The sequence below is a fragment of the Oncorhynchus nerka genome, linkage group LG15, assembly GCF_034236695.1.
Source record: "Oncorhynchus nerka isolate Pitt River linkage group LG15, Oner_Uvic_2.0, whole genome shotgun sequence".
NCBI lineage: Eukaryota > Metazoa > Chordata > Actinopteri > Salmoniformes > Salmonidae > Oncorhynchus > Oncorhynchus nerka.
Window position 1 is genome coordinate 81,947,604 of NC_088410.1, and position 18,123 is coordinate 81,965,726.

Consider the following 18,123-nt stretch of genomic DNA (forward strand, 5'->3'; position numbering starts at 1 on the left):
TGCCGTGGTGTGTGTGTATGTGTGGTAAACCCGTGCTCTGCGTCTCCGAGGCTGATGTGGCCGGCTGATAGAGCGGACATTAGGGCTGACAGTCAGTCTTCACCAAGGTTACCCAAATTGTACTGTGACCTCATAGCCAATGACGGCCTTTTGAAATGTCCATGCATCTCTGAATGTCCTTTAGCTGTTTCCAATCTATCTAGCAGGAGAGGCGTTCTCTGGTACACGCAGGATGCATATCACCTGATTCATTTCCCCCACTAGAACAGAAAACAAAAACCAAATGGGTCATAATGATCAGCTTGTACTCTCACGGTACTGGAAAGGGTAGCAGCGTCAAACAGGACGCGGTGGCGCTGACGCTCTCTGTAAACCTCATTGAGAGCTGCTCCGCGCTGCGAGATTAGGGGTGTTTTGTCCTCCTGTAGGGGAAACTCGAGGAGGTCACGCACCACCTAGGACTCAACGCACTTAACATTTCTCATTTTCATTGGGAGGCGATGAGAGGATGAAAATGCTATGTGAATTCCTCCGGTATTATGTCTTACTATCCATCTGGACTTTTTCATATGGCTTTTCCTGTCATTTGCATAGCCACGACCCCCGTTCCTAATTTCACAGTCATTATGCACTGATGTCCTTTTTTCTCAGCATCACTAATTTTGATCAACTATTTTGAAGGTCAAGCGGGCAGCGTGTCTCGCTACAGTATAAGCCCTCTACGTGATGCGATAGATATAGACCTGCCTCAGCACCACTAACAATTACCTCACACACCAAGGATAAATAATCATGTATCTTCTTTGATGCTTTACATTACATTACAGAAACTATCTACTTTAGATTTGACATGCTCTACTTTTATTGTCATGTTAGGGCAGTAAATGTAACCAGGGTTATTTTCACATGTAGTTAACCATTTGTATTATTCATCTTTGATAGTACATGTTTTATAGAGTCTAACATAGGGATCCAGCATAGAAAAATATAATTAACACAATATTTTACAAACAAATTGGATTGGAATTTCATTAAATTAATTTTAATATTTTTACACCTTGAGCAGCACATCCTGTGGTTCACTCAGCCTCACACCTTTCTTTGTCATGGAAGGGGGGGTCTGGTCCACTGTAACTACCCCTAGACACCAAGAGACGGCAGGCTGAGCACCGGCAAGCGGCTATTACAGCCCACATTTTATTACACATTACTACTGAGGTCATTAGCAGCAAGAAGGAATGTACGGTTCTTACCTATTGATCATTGTAACTACTACCATTTAATCCAGTGTGTTGAATGAGTGAAAATCTCACTGAGACAGGGGGCTATTGAGGGGAAGGAGCACTTTAACCGAAAAATGTGGCCCCTGGCTGGTGTATCATGCCAATTTAACACAAACACAGTACGCCACTCTCCATTTAGAACGCTCTCCATATGGCATCCTCACTTATTTCTGGTTAACCTCACGACTCCAGATGATCCACAGAAATATATGTACATCTGAAGAGAGTCTGAGGGAGAATTCTCTGTCGGTCTGGATAATTCACAGAGAACTAATACTAGGAGAGTTTATTTCAGCAGCTACTTGTACACCAATATGTGGGTGTGAAAAAGAAGACATTCTGGGAATGCCAGAAACAGCTGACGTTTATGGATTTCAGTAAGGTGTGGCACTCTCCAGGTGCCTCGCGTATATAAACATTCAAACCTGGAACGTTCTCACACAGCTGCAGTGTGAGCAACTAACACAATCACGCACACATGCACATAAGCATGCAACAACTCAAACATGCACACACAGGCACTTAAAGTCCATACAGTATTTGTGCTCAGTAAATTGTAGCGCATGGTTGTACAGTACGTAATTACAGCGATGTTTAAAAATATTTGTTCTTTGTCTGAGAGAGGTTAGTGTACCAGGCAGCGTCTGATGCCGTGCTGCCTGGAGAACAGAGCAGGAGCGTGTTCAGAGTGAAGGTAGGCCACAAAGTGATGGGAGCCTCTGCTGCCTTTAAAGTACACTACGTCAACTTCTCTTTGTGCGTCACCACCGAGAACAAGCATGGAAATGATATTCTAATGAGGAAACATCGGCCACACATCTGACGACGTCGGGAATTCACAGATTCACACTTAATGAAGACGCTCTTCAACCAGCGTTCCCCCAGAAGCCAAAGGTCAAAGCGTGGTGAGAGAGAGAGACAGAGAACGAGAGAGAGAAATAGAGCGCGAGAGAGAGAGAGAGAGAAAGAGAGAGAGGGGAAGCAGACCTAGGCATGAGACATGAAGCTAGCCTCCCTCCCTTCCCTCCTGGTGATACAGGGGCAATTAAGGAGAATAGAAAAAGGAAAAACAAGCCAACTTCAATGAGACCATCGCTGATATTAAACCAGCCATGAAGGACCAGGTTAGATGAAGAATTTTTTTTTGTTGTAATTTTTATATCTTTCTCCCTGGTGTGATCTTGTTTTGTAAGGACATCAAATAGAATGGAGAAGTAGAAAATAACAAACCCTTGAGAAATCAGAGGCCAGCCTGTTTGATACTGTTGGTTTACCTTGGCCTGAGACATTTGAATAGTAATGGCGCTCCGTCTTGAATAGCGTATAATCTCGAGCATGAAAATGTCTCCGAAAGGAGGATTTCACGGGAGGCATTGTATTGAAGTGATGCATGAACATAATTAGTCTACGACAAGATCGGAATGAATTACTCATTCCTCATCGTTCAGGTTTATTGAAATATTGAAGGTGGATAGCGGTTTAGAGAACATGTCAAGCATGTTTTCTCTGATGGAAAAAAAGGATCAACCAAAGACTGTTTCTTATATTGTATTTTTGGTGTATTTGTGTGTATTACTATCAAACAAATATAATAATAATAATCATAATAATAATAATAATTTCACAATAACCAATGTACGTAGTCCCAGACTACCCATGCATGACGAAGAACACAAGGAGACAGAGCTAACGTTACCCATCCTGGTTTGGCTAAGCTCTCACTAATTCCTCTCTGTCATCCAAATTCAAGCTGCTTTAAAAAAGTTTACAGTTCAGATAAACTGGATAATCACAGTCATGTTTTCTGCACATTTGCTATATATATTCTGCAGGGGGATTGAAACGATACGCAACAACTGTAAAAACAAAACTCAAGATTGCATTTTAATGAACTTTTAAACCACAAACAAACACGGTTTCAGCTAAGCTGGGCCAGCATTCCGTAAAACAAACAAACTACACTGGGAAGTGAGCGAGCCTCTCACCCCAACAATAACAGTAGAGCTGCGTGGTGTCATCTCTTTCCCACACTCTGGGCAGCCGCCACTGCAGGTGCCCAGTGCATGGCACATGTGTGTACACACACACACACACACACACACACACACACACAAACTTGGGGGCCATGTCCTGTAGTTCGCTGTAGTAAGAGCATATTACTGAATAAAAGGATAATTTCTTTCAGTTTGTCTTTATGTTCCACTGTATTCACTGATAGCCTTTTTAATGAGGCTTTCCATTCCATTTTCACTGATAACATATCTTGTCACTCTTTCTGACCTTTCAAGCACTTACCACGCTAGGTTGAGACAAAATTAAAATAGGAGATGACAACTCTAGTGCCTACAATAGCACCATTCACCAGCCCATTCACCTGGTCCGAGACCCAGTGGGTGCTACCCCCTCTTCTCATCCTGTGTACCTCCGTGTGCCCGTGATTTATGGTTTATCAGCTCAGCACCATTACGCAACCCTGCATGCCTTCAGATGCATTATTTGGATCAGTTGAGATTTAATTAAGATCACAGCCTTTAAAATCCCCTTCAAATGAAAATGTACCCAAAGACAATGCCTGACACATCCTCATGCAGATTGTTTCCATACTCTGCACACCAGCAATGCAAACCTAATCCTTGTTTCCATGACGGCAGACAAGGGGCCACAAATTGTGTAGGCTTTTTTAAACTTGGCTTGTGCTGTTGTCTTTTGTGAGTCAGAAAAACCACGTGGCCAATTCATAATAATAAAAAGGGGAGAAGTCAGCAGCTGGTTCACAGAATGTGTGAAAACCATCCAGAGATAAATCTAGATCCAACACATATGCCACCTCTTATATCTGGATACAGCCTACTGAATCATCCCACAACTACTTCCACAAAGAAAACATATATTATGTTATTTGAGGAGCACAGCAGTAATTAACACAGTATTACATAATGCTTTCTAGTAGCAGAGCAGGACGGGACAAGTGGCAAATATAGACTGGTTTATTTTGTTACACCATATCACTGTCTATACACCATGTAGCCTAATCATACTGGTAACATACTATCTCTATACTTTGAAATATATAACATCTTTTGTGTCGACATAATCCACCTATCTGATATAGAGACACCGTGACCAAGAGCAATGAGCAGTAATGTACCTAACGCAACAAAAGCTGTTTTCATGTCAAAACGTTCCTCAATCCAGCGAGGAGTCAGGAGAACAGCAGAGAGCAGCTGGTGGTTTTCTATATCACCGGTAAACTATTCCCCCTCACTCACTCCCTCCACACTACAAAGCAGTGGCCACTCCTGTAAAGGATATCCCAGAGCTCTGTGGGCTTTCGCTGGCTGCCACCATGCCCGCTTCTCTGGGTACAGGGTAATATCTGGTTGCCTATGTCATGGTTTAAAAATGACAGGTGCTGGCAGCCTCTCGCCTTGACAGGCCGTTGCACAAATAATGGCCCTGCCTGAAAGGGCTAATGCACTACTAATGAACAATAAATCAACTTTGATTACAAAATGTCATCCCAATCAGCTCGCACTCCAGCTCTCCCAAACTGCACCCCCAGCCCAGCCAGTGCAGCTGCACAGCATTACAGTGCACACTGGCTGTTTAGGCTTCATTTTCCTCACATCTGATGTTAACCTCCACCGGCCTCTCTCTGCCAGAGAAATTCACCCTCTGTCTCTAAACTCTACCAGTACAGATACACCCTCTCATCGCCGGGGCTGTTCAGACACAGTCTGGAGCTCAGTACAAACATGTCGGAGGGGGTAGAAGGTGAAAACATTAGCCTCAAAAGTGAGGAAAATGTTGTTATTTTTTAAGCATGTGTTAATATATTAATTTAAAATGTTTTTGTTTTGGAAGACTGAAGGCTCTCTCACATTAAAAGTTAAACCAGCATGACAAAGTAAATAACAGTCTTCAGTCTAATATCTAAGGGGTGTTTCATGGGGTTCAAATCTACCACCAGGGAACAGAGGGAAGTTGGTGTAGAAAGGTTCAACTTTATCTCTCATTTAATTCTCCGCCCCCTTTACTACACACACGCATGCAGGCTCAAGCACACCCACGTATGCATGTGTTCACGTGCGTGTGCACGCACACAAAAAAAGGTTTCAGGAAAAATGTCAGTTCTGATATTTCAAATGATTGAGTCTGGCTAAAATGGTTACGTAGTGGCAGTGTCAAATATAGAGTTGTGCCTCCCTCTCCCTTAATTTCAAGTGACAGAGTGAGGAGAGGATCAACCCCCCATCACCTCACTGCCTCCTTCCCTTGACAGGGACACTGTCCATAGCCTGAGTGGGAGCCAGGTCTGACCGGCAAACACACACTCAGCTCACAAACACACAAACTGGGAATATCTCATGTATAACTAACAGTAAACAATAACAGCATGCCCTACTGAAGCTGAGGGCTACATTTGCTTGTTAGTGACACACTGGGATGCAGAATATATTAAATAATAATATGTGATAAACAACTTCACTGCTAAAATACAGCCTTTCCTAGAACTTTCCATATCTTAACAACACATACTGTAGTACCAGAGCCTGATGATCTGGTTAGTACAGTGTCAGAATAAAGAAACAAACATAACTAGAATCGTAACTACAGTATATCTAAACTGGCATATGAGCAACTTTATGTAAAGTGTTACCTTAATGTAAAGTTTTACCTTAATGTAAAGTGTTGCTTAATGTAAAGTGAATCTAAATACACAAAATTATTAACAAAACATTTGAACATTTCATTTGTTGAAGCACAATTCAGCAAATGAAAAGTATATCTCTGAATGGCATCAGCAACTCTCAGCAGGTAAACACAAACATCTAAACAACACATAGCCTATCTTTAAAAACACAGCATCTCCCCACAAATCACTAAATACTTGTAGTGTAACAGCCTTCAGGGAAAGCCTGTACTCTGTCCCTATCTACAGAACACACTAAAACCTGGATCCATTCTCTCCTTAAACAAACTGCATGACAAAATTAACCAATTACAATGATAGAACATCAACCACAGATAGATAAAAGCCCCCATCTTTTCCCTGGACAAATGACATTGTCAAGTTTTATACAAGAAAGCTGGCAAAATTGCAGAATCAATCATATTGACAAACCTGACAAACTCCATTTAGCTGGCAGGGTAAACAGAGATCTGGGCCGTGCAGTGTTGAGTGGAGCGGAGAGGAGCGAGAGAGAGAGAATGAAAGGCAAAGAGGCAGGCAGAGAGGCAGGCGGACACTACTGTTCTGTGGCGTCTCCAGGCTTCCTCCGGATACAGACAGATTGCACGTGCAAGGTTGCTCCCTGGCTGACAAGATACAAAACTATCCAATCAACCACGCCCTTCTCCACCAATCACAACCAGCCCCCTAAACATAATCAATTCAAATGGCCTACACAATAGGGAGCCTCAGGCTGAGCTGCAGGTGAACCCATGCCTTTGTGTGGGGCCCCTTTGAAAAAAAATACAAAGTTGACGGCTGTTAACCCTTTGACCTATTGAAACAATGGATGCCTAAAGAAAAGAAGCCCTTTAATTAAACAACAGATAAGTAAACACAGCTATCCAGCTGAAAGAAAGAATCTAGCCTGCTATCAGACACTTTATTGTTCTGGTAAATGGAATTGTTTACAGCGTCAGGACAAAGAGTCAAAATAATTTTATATTCTGAGAACAACAAACAGCCAACAAACAATTTAGATGCTTTGTTGATTTTTTATTTTTTGGGGGCAATACCATAAAAAAGCCTTTCCGTCTAAAATAAATACCTTTTAATATAAATGTTTTTTTGTGTGTTTTTGTATATTGTTTTATGAGTAAAAAACAGCTTTTCCATTAACTACATCATTTCTTTATTTTTCCAGATATCACTTGTTTATTTTTCCAGATACCACATCTATCTTTTTCCAGATACCACATCTATCTTTTTCCAGATACTCAGTCACGATAATAAGAATTAGCTGTCTTAATAGAATCACATGGTTCAACAGCAGGTATATAAAATAGAACAAGGGGAAACAGGACCCTGCCCTCTACTGGACATGCATGAACTGCACAGGAGAGAGAGAGAGAAAGGAGATAAATAAATATACCAAAAAAACTATTATACATACATTTTTACTCTTTTTTTAAATAATTGCTTTTAAACCATGATAAATCTGTAGTATCTGAAAATATACTATTTACAACTATTCATTTCAGTTTGAGAAGAATCAAAAGGATGAAATACATTCAGACACAAATACTAAGACATTAAAACAAACCTTTAGTCAGGATTAACACATAACTCAGTTAATTAACACGTTAACATGCACAACCAATTCAAACATGGCCATAAAAAAATGTTCATATCAATGTCCATAAAAGCTTGGCTAAGGATGAAGGAATGCTCATGGAATACGAACATTCCAGAACACAAATCAACATAGTCCATACATACAGTAACAAACCACTGCCCTCATCTGCTAATAACTAACAACAAGCTTTGTTAAGCTGGGTGACCTATATAAATAATTGACTGGGTGACCTCAAGTGTCAAAAGTGACAATTCCAATACATATCTTAGTGAATAATTAAGCAGAAGAAGAAAAGGCTCTTTACTTTCAATCTGACACACTCAGAGGGCTCAGACAAAGACACACAGACACAGACACAGACACAGACACACACACACTGATCTCGGCTCTGGCCACACTCTTCTCCCCAGCACTCTCCCTGGGGTGGCATGTCGGCATATTCTCAATAAAACACCTTCTCTAAGCAGTAATAGGCCACTGTTCTCATTTCAATGCTCCCAAAGGCCTCATGATAAATTTAGCAGACATACAGTTCAAGCCTCCCCTCCCTCACACTCTACTCTCCTCCTCCTCTGCCTGAGCCTGCACTGTGCACAGTAATTACACATAGGTGTGTATCGATGTGATACATATATATTTCTTCACCAAACATATTTTGTCAACACAGAGAATCATCAATATCCTTGAGCCTTCAGTTTTATCTTTCACCCATCCTCTTCATGATGATCCAGAAAGAATTATTGTGCTTACGACACAGTGAGATGACATAATAAAAGACTCCATTTCCTGCCTGTGTTACAGTGAAAGTATGAGTTAACGTCTGATAGTCTGAGAAATGGAAACCATTGTTTACAGACCCAGGTATCTTCAGACCAGTGATGTATTCACTAGGAACCAAACAGAAGCAAACGGAATGAAATGGGGAATAACCTACCTGAATTTGCATAAAAGTGTTTGCAACTGTTTGCTATTGTGTGCACTATTGATTACACCCCAGGTGAACGACTTCTCGAACAACAGCAGCTCTGTGTACAGTCTCTGCTGTATCTGAAAAGACAAACTTACTGGAAATTCAGAATCTTTCTTCTGAGATTTGGGTTGAACTAATGTGTACAGACCTCTTTAACTCCTCTCTCTATCCCCTGACATCTGCACTTTAGCCTCATCTGAAACGGGCAGGGTTATTGGCCAAGGTGAACTCATATTAAGTCATGCCTGTTGCAATGTGTTACAAGGATGTATTATGTTATTGGTTTCAGACATTAAAGAACACATTGTGTCGTCTGTATTTGCTAAATATTTCCTTGAGGTGATATGCCAGCCAGCGCAGAACGAGGTTTGTGTTTCTTTGTGTTCCGTCTGCTGTGGTTTTCACTTAGTCAAAACAAGAACATCTACAGCGATGAGCAACATCAATTCAGGGGGGTGGGGGAATTTTGTGCCGTATTCTATCATGATTGATTCATATAGAGTTCTTCTTTTGAATCAGACACTATATTAAGAAGTACAGTGCCTCATCATGACATTTTGTTCAGGAAAAATAATCCTGTAGTTGAATGATGCCAAATGAAATGAGCAGTGGAACTGTCATCTCTATCCTACAGGATTTCTAAAAGACACGTCTGGGAGCTATGATTACATCTAAAAATAGTTAGTTTGAGTACATTTTGGGCGCACGAGTACATCCATGCCAACTATTTGGTATCCAGGAACTAGTCATAGTTACAGTACATGAATTACCAGGGTGTGGACTATAAACATGTACTCTTCAGTGCCCAACACAAATATAGACGTACATATATCTACGGACTGTGTCATTCAATTCAGAACATCTCTCATATATGGTTTTAGGAACGTAGACCCTCTCTAAACAGGGTGAGTAGATAGCACTAACTGAAACTATCAGTGTACACAATACTCCTAATCTTAATCTTAAAAAGCATGCTGGTCAGTTAAGCGTCAGTTATGCTGGTCAATTAAACAGGCTGGTCAGTTATCCCCCTAGTAGTTAAAGTCCCTCCAAGTCAATGTAAAACTTCAGGACCTCGTGTCCCTAGAGAAACACACAATACAAATAGATGAATGAGTTGTTGAGGCATGTCGTTGTGAAGCTCTGATGCTTGACATATTGCACTCTGATGTTTTTCTGACTTGTGTCGTGAACATGTTAGTTACTGACGTACTGCTTGTTGTATTGATGTGATTTATATTTAATGTGCCTGTTTATCTGATACTGATGTGTTGATGCAGTTGCCTTGGTCCAGGTCTCTCTTGAAAGATATACTTTTATCTCAACAAGACTAACCTGGTAAAAACGAGGTGAATTAAATGTAGAGATGCATGAGTGGATGTTTTTGATATGGCTCTTGGTGTTTATTAATGCTCTGTCCTTACAGTCCATGCATCCACCCATTACCACCCAAAAGGGGGAGTGAATCATTTCAAACAACACATGGCTGAAATCAAGATACTGTGGCGGAGAATGATTCGAAGATACAAGATTGGGGGGAGGGGGAGACAGGGAGACAGGGAGGGGGATAGAGCTTGAAGGGAAACATCAGTCCTCAGAATAAAAAAAGGTCCTGCAAATGGCAGTGGCTTAAAGCCCTGTGTCTGGAGTCCGGAGTCAGACCGACAGTCATCGCATGGCTGAGGCTCACTAACAGGCTGAAACAGACTGCCTGGAAATACAAGGGATGACTTCATTCTGACAGAATGATCCAAACCTGTTTCTAATATATACAGTACACATAATACATTGTTACGATATGACAAGAAAAACAAGCGGTGAAAAAGACATCCTGATCCCTGGTTCCACACAGATGCAGGGATCAGCGCTGTGCTGATCATTCCTGGCATATTAAATCACCTCAAAGACAGAGACACACGGAATCATGCACATACACACACGCACAGATGTATGTGATTTGATTTTGAACCTAAAAACTGTGCTGATGAACCTGAAGAATATTGATGTCTCTTAGGTCGTGTTTACACTTGACACTTACATGCGACTTCTGCTATCAGAATATGAAGATCGCATTGAAAAGACCGGTCTAGACGCACAAAAGTCGCTTTGTGTTCAGATTTGGAAGTGGTCATGGGTGCATTGTGTGTGTATTTCACCTCAGTCTGGATGCAATCAGGCTACCGAAAGCGCATACAGTGGGCAATGTCATCAGCACTCCCACAAGTATCCAGAAAACAGGTTTTGGGACCGAGAGGCACCTTTCATTATAATGTTGGAGGAAATATGTTATGTTATCCTGTTTGCAATCCCTTTAGCATTGCTTGCTAGCTTGCTGGCTAGCTACAGAGGTTAGCTGGTTAGTTAGCTACAGTAGTTAGCTACTGCCATCAGTTGTTATTTTATTATCATATTTAGCCTATTCCACCGTTTGTAGAATGCATACTGCCATTTGAATATAGCGCGGGAAAAGGGAATCTGGACACACTGTGGACACTGTAGACACATTTGAATGTACAGTATGTGTAAATGCATGACTCGTTCGGTATTCCACGATCAGAATACTAACGCTGCCTGAACTGTGAAGTCTAGACATGGCCTTATAGCACAGTATCTGTCAGAACATTCCCATTTCAATCCTCATTCAACACTAGGAGTAGGCTTAGTTTCTGCTTACTGACCACTGAAAGGATTATCCATCCACTCTGGTCTTGATTGTCTGAACCTGAACGTGTCTGTTTAAAACAAACAACTTGGTTCATTTAGGGTGAGGTTCACAGCTTGGGTGCTCATCACAGAGAGGCTGTGTCTGCCTCAATTGTCCCGTTGTCTCAGCTGGCCTTCCTCCTTTTGGCAGGGAGCCAGAGTGGGCCGAGCCCGGGCTCATTGTCACCTCACCTAGCCACGGTAGTGGGCCACGGATAGCGCTCCGAACCACGGGGCGGCTGGGCTGCAGGAGGGAGCTCCTCGGAATGCTGCCTCTGATTGCTTTAGAGCGCTGGTGGAGGTCCAGCCGGCAGTCTAATGATTTACAGATTGGAACACTGTGGTGTACATGTGTCAGGATGATGCCATAGGTCTACCACAAACAACAGTAGCAGAGCAAGCTGGCGGCTTCTCCTCCCCTGTCAGAGAGAGGTGTGGCCCCTGCATTCTGTCACACAACACTCCCCCAAAGACCACAAATGAAGGATATGAGTGGCGGAGGGGAGGGGGGCAAAACTTAAAAGGCTTTCATCATGTCAAACTGAAAATACATTATCTATTGACCTGGAGATGCCCTCTGTAAAACAGAGAGGGGGAGAGAGAGAGATTCACCTGGCAAAAATTTACGGTAGATGATGGGTTCGTGTTTTTTCCCCGTCTTATTTCTGAAGAATAACAAGCACTGCTCCATTGATATCATGAATATGTTCAATGCAAAATCTGATGAGATGATGCTGACAAGATGACCTATCAAATGAATCATGATCATTTCATTTAAATATTAAAAGAAAGCCAACGCATCATTTCAGTGAACAGAGGAAGTCAAGAAACCATACAAAAGCAGTTTCTCTTTTCTTGTTTTCCGTTGCTCACCAGCTTCAAGGACTCAGCTTCAGTAGAACTAAGAAAGAAGTGATCTTTACAAGTTGCTTTCAGAGAACACACAAAAGATTCAACAAGGGAATTTTTTTCAGTAGTCTGCCGCCCTTATGTGTTGCATTTGCCTGTGCTCAAACAATCTGTCTACAACCAAAAATATAATAATTATAAAGGGGGATAGGTTATTTGTCAAGGCCATTAACATTATCTGTTTTTAGTCCAACTACACAAACATTCTCAGGATTGTATTTTCTGACCTGCTAATAGTGGCAATTTAAAAAAAAAAATGTAACCTTTATTTTACTAGGCGAGTCAGTTAAGAACAGATTCTTATTTTCAATGACGGCCTAGGAACAGTGGGTTAACTGCCTGTTCAGGGGCAGAACGACAGATTTGTACCTTGTCAGCTCGGGGATTTGAACTTGTAACCTTCACGATTACTAGTCCAATGCTCTAACCACTAGGCTACCCTGCCGCCCCAAATAAAAGTCAACTTTCTTAATGGAGAGTTCATATAGAAAAGAGAGGCTGGCTTGCAGCCTGCAGCACCTCACAGTACCTAATGGTACTAGCGACATGAAAAATGAAGGCCCATCAAGGCCACCATCCAGACCTGGAACAGAACAAGTCTAATCTAGGCATTACACTGATGGCACTGGAACCATGTTGACATAACATCTTCAGCCCAGTTGCATGTCACATATTCTAATGTAGGCGCTGGGTGCCTACCCAGGAACCCTTGCAGTGTGGCATAGTTAACTGAGCAGGCTCCAAAGCAATGTCACAAACAAGCCTTTTTTCCCTTCTTCCTCTGCGGTGCGAGTGGACTATCAGCGAGGGTCCGACAGTGTTGTGCCTAATGACCTATTTCTCCACTCCTGATCCTGCGGCTGGCATAATTAGTTACCTGGGGCTGCAATCCAATTTGAAGTGATGACAAGAAAGTGATCCATGAAAAAGTAATAAGTTAAATCCAATTTCAGCCAGCCTCTAATTAAATGCACATGGAACTAATGAGTCAAACCCTACCATTTCACTGATAATGCTAATTAGCGGGGTGGGAGTTGCTCGCTCTCGTCCCGCGCCACTGTAGGTGTGAAGCGCGAGGTAAAGTGGCATAGACTTTTAATTACACGTCATTCTGTCAGTAATTTACTGGCTTTTTGACCAGTTAAGTATGTTAAGCTGCTCTCCAGCCTGCTAACAGCTGTTTGTATGATTTAATATGATTCAAGGCACTGGGAAACAGTATGCAAGCAGCACATTCAGTATCTAGTCTACACATTACATTGGGGGGGTTTGGAGGTAAAAACACCCCCTCTTCTTGGAGATATAAAACACAACAGCCATTTCACGCTGATCAAGGATTCTCCTGCTTGGTTTTTCTCTCCCCCTTCTATGCAGGTCATTTTTTTCAGATGTTTCAGATATTCTGTGCTTCATTATTTTTGACTTGTATAAAATGAATTGGAGTGAGTCGCAGAGCTTGTGCATCTCTCTCTCTCTGTCTGTCTAATGTGGATGCTGATGAGATGAATAGGTCTTCACTACAGATAGATCTTCACAGCTCTACACACATCAGGTGGCAGCTCACTGCATATCTCATACAGTTGAAGTCGGAAGTTTACATACACTTAGGTTGGAGTCATTAAAACTCGTTTTTCAACCACTCCACACATTTTTTGTTAACAAACTATAGTTTTGGCAAGTCGGTTAGGACATCTATTTTGTGCATGACACAAGTAACTTTCCCAACAATTGTTTACAGACAGATTATTTAACTTATAATTCACTGTATCACAATTCCAGTGGGTCAGAAGTTCACATACACTAAGTTGACTGTGCCTTTAAACAGCTTGGAAAAATCCCAAAAATGATGTCATGGCTTTAGAAGCTTCTGATAGGCTAATTGACATCATTTGAGTCAATTGGAGATGTACCTGTGGATGTATTTCAAGGCCTACCTTCAAACTCAGTGCCTCTTTGCTTCACATCATGGGAAAATCAAAAGAAATCAGCCAAGACCTCAGAAAAAATTTGTAGACCTCCACAAGTCTGGTTCATCCTTGGGAGCAATTTCCAAACGCCTGAAGGTACCACGCTCAGCTGTACAAACAATAGTACGCAAGTATAAACACCATGGGACCACGTAAATGTCATACCGCTCAGGAAGGAGACGCGTTCTGTCTCCTAGAGATGAACGTACTTTGGTGAGAAAAGTGAAAATCAATCCCAGAACAACAGCAAAGGACCTTGTGAAGATGGTGGTGGAAACAGGTACAAAAGTATCTGTACTCACAGTAAAACGAGTCCTATATCAACATAACCTGAAAGGCCGCTCAGCAAGGAAGAAGCCACTGCTCCAAAATTGCCATAAAAAAAGTCAGACAACGGTTTGCAAATGCACATGGAGACAAAGATCGTACTTTTTGGAGAAATGTCCTCTGGTCTGATGAAACAAAACTAGAACTGTTTGGTCATAATGACAATCGTTATGTTTGAAGGAAAAAGGGGGAGGCTTGTAAGCCGAAGAACACCATCCCAACCGTGAAGCACGGGGGTGGCAGCATCATGTTGTGGGGGTGCTTTGCTGCAGGAGGGACTGGTGCACTTCACAAAATAGATGGCATCATGAGGAAGGAAAATATGTGGATATATTGAAGCAACATCTCAAGACATCAGTCAGGAAGTTAAAGTTTGGTCGCAAATGGGTCTTCCAAATGGACAATGACCCCAAGCATACTTCCAAAGTTGTGGCAAAATGCCTTAAGGACAACAAAGTCAAGGTATTTGAGTGGCCATTCTTTGGCCAGAACTGAAAAAGTGTGTGCAAGCAAGGAGGCCTACAAACCTGACTCAGTTACACCAGCTCTGTCAGGAGGAACGGGCCAAAATTCACCCAACTTATTGTGGGAAGCTTGTGGAAGGCTACCCGAAACGTTTGACTCATATTAAACATTTTAAAGGCAATGCTACCAAATACTGTCACGGCTGGCTGAAGGACTGGACCAAAGTGCAGCATGGTAAGCGTACATTTTCTCTTTATTCAAAAAATGATGCCGACAAAACGAAGAACAAAAACCAAACCGTGAAGCTTTGGGCTATGTGCCCTGAACAAAGACAAAGTTAACTTCTCACAAAACAGGTGGGGGAAAAGGGTACCTAAGTATGGTTCTCAATCAGAGACAACGATAGACAGCTGCCTCTGATTGAGAACCACACCCGGCCAAACACATAGAAATAGAAAATCATAGAACATAAACTGCCCACCCAAATCACACCCTGACCAAACCAAAATAGAGACATAAAACGCTCTCTACGGTCAGGGTGTGACAAATACTAATTGAGTGTATGTAAACTTCTGACTCACTGGGAATGTGATGAAAGAAATAAAAGCTGAAATAAATCATTCTCTCTAACATTATTCTGACATTTCACATTCTTAAAATAAAGTGGTGATCATAACTGACCTAAGACAGGGAATTTTTACTCTGATTAGATGTCAGGAATTGTGAAAAACTGAGTTTAAATGTATTTGGCTAAGATGTATGTAAACTTCCGACTTCAACTGTAATTGTTGTATCATTGGACCAACAGGCTTCGATACAGCTTCTACCCCAAAGCCATTAGACTGCTTAATAGCCGTAAGACTGCTAAATAGTTCATTAAATGGTTACCCGGACTATCTGCATTGACCCTATCTTGCACTGACTCTATGCACACTCACAAGACTAAATACAGTGCATTCGGAAAGTATTCAGACCCCTAGACTTCTTGCACATTTTGTTAGGTTACAGACATATTCTAAAATTGATTAACCCCCCAAAAATCCTCATCAATCTACACACAATACCCTATAATGACAAAGCAAGAACAGGTTGTTAGAAATTTTAGCAAATGTATTAAAATAAAAAAACTGAAATATTACATTTACATAAGTACTCAGACCCTTTACTCAGTACTTTGTTGAAGCAACCGTGGATGTGATTACAGCCTTGAGTCTTCTTGGGTATGACGCTACAAAAGGTTTGCATACTTACGTAAATAAGATATTTCTATTTTAGATTTTTATACATTTTCAAACATTTCTAAAAACTTGTTTTCACTTTGTCATTATGGGGTACTGTGTGTAGATTGATGAGGGGAACAAAATAATTGAATACATTTTAGAATAAGGCTGTAATGTAACAAAATGTGTAAAAAGTCAAGGGGTCTGAATACTTTCCGAATCACTGTATCCTCCAAACACCAGGCATTATCCAAACACCAGGCATTATCGGGCATTATCACTTACATAAACACTTGTCTGTACTTGTGGCTTTCATTATGATAGTTTCAACCTCGCAAAATGTAACATAACCTACGACACATTACAAAGCAGGCAATTTAGCATTTTATTTAGATACTATGGCCAACTAGCCTGTGCTCTTCACAAGATTTGGGCAGAGGAGGAAAAAAGGGCCAGCTCTCTTTTCAATAGCTTAGTGACAGGTTGGGCAAGATCTTAGAATTTGTATTTTTTCTTTGTCTGTGAGAGAATGTGTAGTACTTCACTATGTACCAAAAACTGGCTGTACGCTGGAATCTTCCTTGTAGCCTCCCGTGTTTGTTGACCTCTGCTATACATTTTCCAGCCTGACTCGGGAAACTCTTTAGTTTGATCCCTTCAACTTATTTGAATCCTGACAAATGCACACACAACTAAAAGGTCAACACAACTAAAAGTTCAACACAACTGAAATATCAACACAACTGAAAGGTCAACACAACTACAACACAACTAAAAGGTAAACACAACTAAAAGGTCAATACAACTGAAAGGTCAACACAACTACAACACAACTGAAAGGTCAACACAACTACAACACAACTAAAAGGTCAACACAACTGAAAGTTCAACACAACTGAAAGTTCAACACAACTGAAAGGTCAACACAACTACAACACAACTGAAAGTTCAACACAACTGAAAGTTCAACACAACTGAAAGGTCAACACAACTGAAAGGTCAACACAACTGAAAGGTCAGTACAACAGGACTGAAAGATCAACAGGACTAAAAGTTCAACAGAACTTTAAGGTGAGCACAACTAAAAGGTCAACACAACTGAAAGATCAACACAACTAAAAGGTAATCCTCTAGAGCTATTATTGAGACAAAATTGCCTCTTTAATTACAGATGTAGGATCTTAATTTGAGTCAGTTTGCTACAGTGGGAAAAGATTCCTGCGGCAACAGGAAATGTGATTGATCATGTGGATTATAATTAATGGAGATTTTTGTAGGGGTTGATACATTTTTCACTAGGACATATCAAGTATGAACTTTCTCAAAAACACAATACTGTTAGTGTGTTAGTGTGAGTTTTCAGTGAATTTATGTCAATCATGAAGCTCATCTGCATTTCCTGCAGTGCAGGAAAATGCTCAGCGATAAAAGAGAGATTAAATTAAGATCCTACATGTGTACCTGTCATTAGACCTAGCTGCTAAGGGAAAGGGGCTATTAAATATATATATATATATATATATATATATATATACACACACACGCATATAGAACAGTCCTTCGTATTAATGACCAAATATGCCCTGAAGTAATTTGCAATTTCGCACTGAAACAAACGTTCAAACAAAGATACACATGTGAGGCGGCTCAAACGGGTGATCTGAAAATAAGGGGTGATCTGAAAATAAGGGGTGATCTGAAAATAAGGGGTGATCTGAAAATAAGTGGTGATCTGCTGTAAGTGGTGATCTGCTGTAAGTGGTGATCTGCTGTAAGGGGTGATCTGAAAATAAGTGGTGATCTGCTGTAAGTGGTGATCTGCTGTAAGTGGTGATCTGCTGGTGGTGATCTGCTGTAAGGGGTGATCTGAAAATAAGGGGTGATCTGAAAATAAGGGGTGATCTGAAAATAAGTGGTGATCTGCTGTAAGTGGTGATCTGCTGTAAGTGGTGATCTGCTGTAAGTGGTGAT

General features: G+C 41.2%; 1 protein-coding gene across 1 annotated transcript in view; it reads right to left on the minus strand.

The window, feature by feature from the left end:
• The window catches only part of LOC115143402 (forkhead box protein P1-B-like), a 162,049-nt gene that overhangs the window by 58,853 nt on the left and 85,073 nt on the right, over positions 1 to 18,123 (minus strand).